Raw genomic sequence first — 10,417 nt, forward strand, 5'->3', positions numbered from 1 at the left:
GCAAATTCACCACTCTGCCCCAGACTTGTAAGCGATCAAACATTAATTCAGATGGACGCATGCACTCCTCAAATTCAGACAAAATCACGACGTGTTTGCTAACATGCATGGAGAACCTCTCCACACGCGATCAAGATCTCGCTGGGTAGCAAACTCAGCCACAAACATGTTAGTTCCAACATATGGGAACACAAGTCCTTTAGGGTTTCCCCAAGCGGGACGGAGTGCGTTGGAGATGGTCTGGATATGGAGAGTATTGCGATTCAGGACCTTCCCCGCCAACATATACTTCTGCTGGTCGCCCTTTTCCTGATCATCGATCACCAATGATGTTGCCTCTTCCTCTTGTGATACACAACTTGCCCAAGGCCTCTGCTAGCCGCGCCCTCGCCGAGTTAGGTGACAAGGGTCCGGCAGTGCCTTGCCCACCGTTCGCCGATGACGAAGCCATCTTCTCCCGACGGTGATGTCTCGCCCCGCCGATGAGATCAGCGGGCGCCGTCAAATCTACGCAGAAACCCTATCGCCTATCGAGGGTTCCGGGTTTTCCGCTGGATTTTTACTTCTAAAAACAGGTTTACACAAAGACAGGGGGAGTATTAGACATCATCTGCCATGTGGATTTGATTGCCCATGCCTCTCAAGTGCCATGTGTCTCCATTATTTAAGTATGTTTTTAATTTTTTGCTATGATGTCAAGCAGTTTTTTATACAATACTATAAATCATGGATACCCTTTATTGATTTCCAAATATATCAAAATTATCCGCGTTCACATCTAGACGTGTTCAAATTACAAAACAATATAAAAAAGAGTTAAGATTCAAAACAGAAACCCCATTCTCACCCACTCTTCTCTCTCGCCTCCCACGAAACCCTCCTCTCTCCCCTACAGGTAGCGGCCCACCATCGTCAGGAATGGATCCCTTCGTTTCTGACCCCACTGAACCCGTGACAACCAGTCCCCAGAAGCAAACGCAGGGACACGAGGAAGAGAGCCTTGGAGCCGACCCCTCCTTCAATTCGCTTACCACTGAGTCCGTCGGCACGAGCCCCGACGCGCAGTGGGACGGCGCCGCCGCCGCCACCCAGGCGGACGATGAGGCGGAGAGTGGGGCGCCCGGCTCCCCTTCCCCGCCCCGACCGCCGCCGAGCATCTCCTCGCGCCGCGATCCTCTCAGCGCCGGGTGCTTCCGGAGGCTGGCCGCCTCCTGCGAAGCCCGCCGACTCCGCGAGGCGGCGCTCCTCCGTGCGTCTAAACCGCCCGCGGAGAAGGCCGAGGATCCCGACGAGCCAATCTGGCCACCAAGAAGCCGCCATTGGAGGCGCTTCGTGTATGTATACCTCGCCTTCCACCCCGACTCTCCTTTTGCTCATGAATGCATGATTACATAGTTCCTTCAAAATAATTTAGGTTTAGATAGATTACCATGCTAGGGCTTTGGGAGAACATATCGCTAAGGCGTTCGTTTTCAGAGATTTTACACGTGGTAGATTCAGCAATTTTACATGTGGAATAGTAGATTTATTTTAGGGATATCTGCAATTGCAATCGGTACATTCGATTTACTATTGCTACATTAGGTTATGTTTCTAATGCTGATTGCATCTCGGTCAGTGTCTAGCCTAGGGTTCTGGAGCGTTATGTTTGCTCAAGCTGTTAAATACTCCCTCCGTCCGGAAATACTTGTCATCAAAATGGATGAAAATGGATGTATCTAAAACTAAAATACATCTAGATACATCCATCTCAATGACAAGTATTTTCGGACGGAGGGAGTATATATTTGCGAGTTATGTCCTTACTTTTGTGAACTGGATTGGTGATGCCCCAACTAGTGATGAGTTAGTAACAGAATCTTTGAATCTAGCCTAGGGATCTAAAACATTACGTAAGCCCTAGTTACCTAATTAAGCTGTTCAAAATGTTAATAGATTTATGGCATACCATAGTGAACCTGATTTATGGGAGAACCATACTGCTCTAATGCCAGCGATATCTTGATATCTAGCCTGAGAAATCAAAGATTTACTATAAGTAGCCTTTGTCCTCACCCTCTTTTCATGTTCATGGTGGTGTATCCCTTCTGTTTTAATCTTACGTTCACGTTTCTTTTGTTTCTCTATCAAGCATTTTGCCTTTCCCAGTCTGAAACTTTTGCAATTACCTCCAACAGGGAACTAAAAACAATGGGGTCCAGGCCGGCTAATCCTGTGCCCAACCCTGATGAGAGTTCATTATCTCATATCAAGAGCCAAGATATGTTAGCTGACAAGGTTGTGGACCAATGGGATGACAGTGACACTGAAAACTCCTCTGGAAGTGCATCATATCAAATTGTTCCTTACAAGAATGTCCAGGGAGAAAACAACTTACCTGTGCTGTCTAAAAAAAGAAAATTCATTATCAGTACATATTCTGTACAATGTAGTACTTGCCAGAAATGGAGAGTTCTACCATCCAAACTGAAATATGAGCAAATCCGAGAGAATATTATACAAGTTCCTTTTTCTTGCAAATATGTCCATGGGTGGAAGCCACAAGTTACATGCCATGATCCAACTGATATATCTGAGGATAATGGCATGGCATGGGCAATTGATATCCCATGCATCCCTCAGACCCCTCTTGGGTGGGAAAGGAATATATACTCTAAGGAATGAACAGAGCATGAGATTCGCTGATGTGTGAGTATTACTTGTTTTGCACAACATCGTAGTTAATTTGTTTTCTAGCTTTTTGTATTTATTTCTGAGAAAATGATGTTGCAGTTGTTTTCTAACATCCCTGGGTCGTAACTCTTGAGAGCTCAGAATGCTCATTTATGGTTTAGGAACTTAATGCTGTTCATATTTGATCAATGGTTAAACATTCATTCCTGTGGTTACACACCTTACACACCTATATAAAAGGATGTGCTTGCCTTTCCGTGTATGCATTGTATGACTATTTCGTGACACTTATACATCCTTTCAGGTACTATATCTCTCCCGCAGGCATAAAAATAAGATCCAAGAAAGAGGTCGAAAGGTAAGCTAACTTTTGTTTGGTCAACTTCTCTTCAATATAGTTACTTTCTTAAGCATATTATAATGCTCATATGCAGTTTTTCATTCATCTAGCATGTTGATAACCGCATCTGACTGGTATCCACTATTATTGTCATAATTGTTACAAAGTGTTATTATTGTACTTTCACTACCTCAATGGCTCAATGATCACACAACCAGCATTCAGGCTTAGCTTTGTTGGGGCTTATTTTCAGAAATCTCATCTGTTCTTGCAATTTGAACGTTCGAAACAACACAGAATACATGTGTATACTATGTAAAGTTGTGATCTTCTTCATGTGGTTCACTCTGTCTAGATGTTTATCTTATTCTTCATATGTTATACTTTGATAGGTATCTTGAAGACAACCCAGACTATGCTGCCGATTTACATTTATCTCAGTTTTCGTTCAAGGTACCTAAACCTCCAAATTGCCCTCGTCAGTCAGAGCTTATTGAACCAACTGAAGGTATTTATGCACAATTTTTATCACGGTTACTTTAACTGGCATGCTAAATGAATTGCTGGTTGGACAAGCCTTTCTCTTCTGTTTGAACAATAGCCACTATTGCTTGAAATTTGTATCAGTGATAAAATGGTTTTCAGATTGCCTTGTCAACTGAAAATGCGTTACAAGTTTGTGTACTTTAATATTGTCGTACTTAATGGAACTATTTAAGTGGTAGGACAAGTGGTCAGCTGGGGTGTACAGGATAGTAGGGCATTCATGTAAGCGAAGTTTCACACATGCTACTCATATTTTAAATGATCATAACAGGTTGAGATGTCATAAATTGGATTCTACTTTATTGTTTTTAAATTTCTGTAAATTGGATGACAAACCTGATAACATAACGTAGACCATTGCACGCACTAGTGGCTGATGGGTTATATCCCCTTTACATGAATATGAACTATATGAGAGTTCTGTTAATGCATGCTGCCTATATATAGTTGCATAACACAGACAGCCAGGTTGGTGACTTCTAGTACCCGTGTTGATTATAGCACCACTCCTAGATTAAGTTCTTGCAACTAGCTAGCGATTTAGGGATCTTAGAGCAGCTGTTGGAAATTTAGAATCACTGTGTGGGGTTCATTGGTGGTTCATGATGTCTGCTGTTTCCATCTATTAGTATACTTACATACAATGACCCTTGCGCAACAGACGACGTCTTGATGTGATTAGCTTGCTTGTCTTCTCTTCTGGCTCAAGTGATTAATGGCGTTCTATTCACTCTTTGTGTCTGTGCAACCATCTGATAATTTGATACACATGATTTGTTATTTATCTGATGGCATGCTCTTATTTTCAGTGCCACCTCCGGTTCACGAGGATCCCGTGCACAACTACATGCCGGTCCCTCATGGAGAAGCCAATCCTGTAACTCACATACCAGTGACACTAGCTCTACAAGTATCAGTGATGCTCTCCAAAAAGAGAAAACTAAACCAGTGATGCTCTCCAGAAAGAAAGGAAAATGAAAATGCTCTATAAGTGATGTTCAAACGTCAGACTTGAAATGTGTTATTTTGCTGTATCATCTTACTGTATGTGTCCTACCTTAGCTAAGGTCGCTCCCTTTATGCCGTAGTTTGCTCCAGCTTGGCTGGAACTGAGAAAGTTATTGGGACATCGACATCAACAGATGAACGTTGTTGCAGAAAGTTATTGAAACTGCCACATTGCTTTTACCTCACTCTGTTCGTGTGCTGTGAATGCCTATAACTTTAAGTTTATGCGTGTTGCACATCATAATCTCCTGTATAAGGTACAATCGTTTTTATTGAGATCAATGGGTATTGGGACAGAGCTTAGGTAACAGAAGTTTCTGCCATCCCCATTCTATGACCAAAGATCAGATTATATACATTTGTCTATTTTACGGGGGTGTTTGTTTCCAGGGACTCTTTTTGTGTAGGGACTAGAAAAAGTTCCTCTTAAAGACTTTTTTACCAAGCGGGAGGGACTTTTTAGGGACTAAACTAGGCATTTGAGACTAAATGAAGAAGACTCTCAAGGAGAGTCTTTTCGAGACTTTTTGGGATTTTTCCAACTATGCCTCTCCATGCACCCATTGGCCCGCCACCCCATGGTGTTGTTTGATTGTTATTTTTCTATATACTAGGGGCAACATGGTCATTTAATAACCTCTAGGAAGGGATTAGGGACTTTTTAGTCTCTGGAAACAAACAAGGAGAGACTTTTTAGGGACTAGGGACTTTTCAGTTGGGACTAGAAAAAGTCTTAGAACTAGAGAACCAAACATCACCTACGTCTATGCGACGAATTGCATGAATGCGCAAGCCCATAGCATTTTAGACCTTTTTAAGTTCAAACATACAAATGACAAAAGCCATTAAACTATGCATCATATTGATCTGCATCTCAAAAGAAAAACAAACAAGGCGTGATAGAACTAGAAAAATAGAAATGCATTCCAAGGAAAGAGTGAGCCCCATTCTATGATCAAAGAGTTACAAACTGGCATGCCAAAATTTCAGCTGGGCTGCCACCTTTATTAGCTTGACATGACAAAATGTCACACCGCGACCTCTGGTTAAGAGCCTCTTTGGGTGGCAAGTCTTGTACCAATTATTTCAAATGGCTAAAGTTCTCGAAAACTTATTGAAAATCCTATGGATCATTTGCTCATTTTATACTTTCTCTTGACATAATGACGGGAGCCTTCTAGGGGTTTAGTGTTTTTCACAAAACAAAACCCAGGTAATGATCACATGGTCCCTGATCGATTGGAGTTCTCATAGGCCTCTATCCCTAGGGAGCTTAGTAATTGAAAGGACTAGAGCAATGTTAAGATGTGGACCACGGGAAAAATATGTCTCTAGTTGGATCTTACTGAATGGAATAAAAAGAAAGCAACTTGTTAAGATAAACACGGGAAAAATGTTCACACTGGCATGCATCCGAGATAAAATCTTACATGTGGTATTTCATCGTCTTGTTTACTTACCTCGGTTGAAAAACATCATTAGAGAAACACGACGCTTATTTTTTTAACATGTATATATAGTCTCCAAATTATGACCATTGACTATTATTTCTATATGATAATATGTTGCTACCAAAACCAACTTGTATGAAATTATGAAATATTTTTCTTCAACAAATTATTTGTTTTACTTTCTTTTAGAAGCTCTTTCTAAACTTTTTTTTGCATGTAGCTCTGTCCAAATATAGATGATTCGTAACTCATGCACCCACTTACAGCCGAATATTCTCTCTCAATTGGTTTTTTTTACAGTCGAATAGATAGCTTCACCGGCCCAGTATTGCCGACCGCAGGCCTCGGCCTGCAAGGAGAAAATAAGAAACTCGCTTTGTTGGCTGGTTTGGAGTTTGTCTCAAAAAAAAAGCCAATTTGGAGCTGAATTCGGACATGGAGTGTCAAAAAATGCAAACTGGAGCTGAATTCGGATATGGAGTGACGCCAATATATAGCTTCGACACGCAATCTTGTGATCGCGTTAATTTGCTTCCCCCATCCAGCTTGGAATCGTCCGAGTCCAATCGTGAGAGAGAAGACTGCAACACCATCTAGGGCAATGCCGCTGCCGCCGCGCGCCGTGGTCCTGCCATCGCCCGCCGTCGCCTCGAAAGTGGCACCCAAGAGAAGCAAAGTTGCGGTGATGACAGCGGCCAAGAGAACTAGTGGCGCCCCGCTCGCCGAAGAAGGTTCCTCGGGTGGATGCAGCGGCCAAGAAGTCGAACAGCGCGCCCCGCTTGCCTGCGAAGGTTCTTCAGAAGTCCACCGTGGATGCGGCGCGCCGGCAACTGCGATTCGCGTGCGGCGATGCTGTCGAGGTGCGCAACAGGTTATTCTCGAACGTCGTCTTCTCCGGCAACAGGCAGCTGGTGATCTACCTCCGCGCCAAGGTACTCTCCGCCTCGGCCGGCACCGAGTCCTACCTCGTCGAGTACCCCGCCATCAACAGCAAACCCAGCCGTGTCGCACGAGTGCCATCATGGGACGTCCGCGAGCCCCGTCACACTCCACCGCAGGCGCACCCGGCCGCTGACGCTGCACGGCCGGCCAGTTCCAAGAGACCACCACCGCCGGAGCGGACTGACCGCGGCGATGATTGTTGCAAGAAGGCGAAGAGGGTCGGCAAAGGGATCCCGATGGACGCGCTGTGCCGATTCTACGAGGAGCACGACCCAGAGTTTGCGTCGGAGCTGCGCCGCGGGATGATCGTGAAGGTCGATGAAGGACGCCCACCAGTTTACGATTAGTTATAGTTCTTCGGGAAGTAGTTTTCTCTTTTGCTCTCTCTAGTAGTTGTCGGTTATGAATTCATGATCGATCGCTGGATAGAGGAATTGATGAACATGATCATTAGCAGTAAGAACTCTGCAATTGACTAGATGTATCATGAATTCATGATCGCTGGAGAGAGGAATTGATGTATGTGTGTAGTCCATATATTATTAAATTCATGATTCTCGTTTTGCTTGAGATCAAAAGGTGAAGAGAAAGCAGCTAGCAAAGTAAGTTTTTTTGTTCTGGTTCAATCATATGCAGGATTGCTCTATCGTCCATCGACCGAGTTCAGCTGTTACGCTGTAACTCCTAAAATTTGCCGTTCCCTACAATCTGAAGGCACTCCTTCCTCTCCCCTGATTCTGTTAATAATCGGGAAAAACATCATATCGGCGATAGAGAGACGCTCAGGTAACACGCACGACGGCAGCCTCAAGTGACCATCATTTCTCTGGAAGTGCGTCATATCAAGTTTTCCTTACAAGAATGTCCAGGGAGAAAACAACTTATCTGTGCTGTCTAAAAAAAGAAAATTCATTATCAGTACATATTCTGTGAAATGTAGTATTTGCCAGAAATGGAGAGTTGTACCATCCAAACTGAAATATGAGCAAATCCGAGAGAATATTATACAAGTTCCTTTTTCTTGCAAATATGTCCATGGGTGGAAGCCACAAGTTACATGCCATGATCCAACTGATATATCTGAGGATAATGGCATGGCATGGGCAATTGATATCCCATGCATCCCTCAGACCCCTCTTGGGTGGGAAAGGAATATTACTCTAAGGAATGAACAGAGCACGAGATTCGCTGATGTGTGAGTATTACTTGTTTTGCACAACATCGTAGTTAATTTGTTTTCTAGCTTTTTGTATTTATTTCTGAGCAAATGATGTTGCAGTTGTTTTCTAACGTCCCTGGGTCGTAACTTTGAGAACTCAGAATGCTCATTTATGGTTTAGGAACTTAATTCTGTTCATATTTGATCAATGGTTAACCATTCATTCCTGTGGTTACACACCTTACACACCTATATAAAAGGATGTGCTTGCCTGTCCGTGTATGTATTGTATGACTATTTCGTAACACTTATACATCCTTTCAGGTACTATATCTCTTCCGCAGGCATAAAAATAAGATCCAAGAAAGAGGTCGGCAGGTAAGCTAACTTTTGTTTGGTCAACTTCTCTTCAATATCGTTACTTTCTTAAGCATATTATAATGCTCATATGCAGTTTTTCATTCATCTAGCATGTTGATAACCGCATCTGACTGGTATCCACTATTATTATCATAATTGTTACAAAGTGTTATTATTGTACTTTCACTACCTCAATGGCTCAATGATCACACAACCAGCATTCAGGCTTAGCTTTGTCGGGGCTTATTTTCAGAAATCTCGCCTGTTCTTGCAATTTGAACGTTGGAAACAACACAGAATACATGCGTATACTATGTGAAGTTGTGAACTTCTCCATGTGCTTCACTCTGTCTAGATGCTTATCTTATTATTCATATGTTATACTTTGATAGGTATCTTGAAGAGAACCCAGACTATGCTGCCGATTTACATTTACCTCAGTTTTCGTTTAAGGTACCTAAACCTCCAAATTGCCCTCGTCCGTCAGAGCTTATTGAACCAACTGAAGGTATTTATGCACAATAACACGGTTACTTTAACTGCCATGCTAAATGAATTGCTGTTGGACAAGCCTCTCTTCTGTTCGAACAATAGCCACTATTGTTTGAAATTTGTACCAGTGATAAAATGGTTTTCATATTGCCTTGTCAACTAATAATGCGTTACAAGTTTGTGTACTTTAATATCGTGGTACTTAATGGAACTATTTAAGTGGTAGGACAAGTGGTGAGCTGGGGTGTACAGGATAGTAGGGCATTCATGTAAGCGAAGTTTCACACATGCCACTCATATTTTAAATGATCATAACAGGTTGAGATGTCATACATTGGATTTTACTTATTGTTTTTAAATTTCTGTAAATTTGATGGCAAACCTGATAACATAATGTGTGAAACAGAGAGGAAATAGATTGGATCGGCGCACCCAACATGGTATCCTAGGGATGTATTTATATGGATGCAACTAGGGCACAGATTATAAGTAGTTACAGGAGATAAGTATAGATATTAACAGACTCCTATATCCTAACAATATACAGTTTAACATCCCCGCTCAATCTGAACTTCCTTCGCGAAGATTCAGATTGTATCTATTTGAGACAAACGATGCCTCGGCTAGTGGTTTGGTGAACGTGTCAACAACCTGTTCCTTGGAAGAGATGAACTTAACATCCAATGCTTTGGCTGCGACCCTCTCACGAACAAAGTGAAAATCCACCTCGATATGCTTGGTCCTGGTATGAAACACTGGATTTGCAGACAAATAAGTGGCGCCTAGGTTATCACACCACAATATTGGAGGTCGTGGCATAAACACTCCAAGCTCTCCAAGAACTGACTGTATCCAGATGATCTCAGCTGTGCCGTTGGCAAGTGCCTTGTACTCAGACTCCGTGCTAGACCGTGAGACTGTGACCTGCTTCTGTGAGCTCCAAGAGACAAGGTTGGGACCAAGAAAGACAGCAAACCCTCCTGTAGACCTGTGATCATCACTGCATCCAGCCCAGTCCGTGTCAGAAAAGCAACTCAACACCGTTGAAGGTGACTTGCGGATGGACAGACTCATACCACAAGTGTACTTGAGGTACCTCAAGATCCTTTTAGCTGCTGAAAAGTGTACAGTCATTGGTGCATGAAGGAACCGACAAACACGATTCACAGCAAAGGAAATATCCGGCCTGGTCAACGTCAAGTACTGAAGTGCTCCAACCAAACTACGGTATGTAGTACTGTCATCCCGAGAGAGAGGTGCCCCACTATCTTTGCTAATCTTCTCACTTGAGGACATGGGAGTGGTGGAAACTTTGCAATTTTCCATATTAGCACGGTGGAGAATGTCACCAATGTACTTCTGTTGAGAGAGCACAATCCCCCGTGGTGACGACTTCACCTCAACTCCAAGGAAAAAATGCAAGGGACCAAGATCCTTGAGCGCAAA

General features: G+C 42.9%; 1 pseudogene; it reads left to right on the forward strand.

Annotated features, from left to right (window-relative positions):
* The first annotated feature begins 932 nt into the window (after positions 1–932).
* Positions 933–4,752, forward strand: LOC125524830 (annotated as a pseudogene).
* The last annotated feature ends 5,665 nt before the right edge of the window (positions 4,753–10,417 follow it).

This window comes from Triticum urartu, chromosome 7, assembly GCF_003073215.2.
Source record: "Triticum urartu cultivar G1812 chromosome 7, Tu2.1, whole genome shotgun sequence".
In the NCBI taxonomy this organism is placed as follows: Eukaryota; Viridiplantae; Streptophyta; class Magnoliopsida; order Poales; family Poaceae; genus Triticum; species Triticum urartu.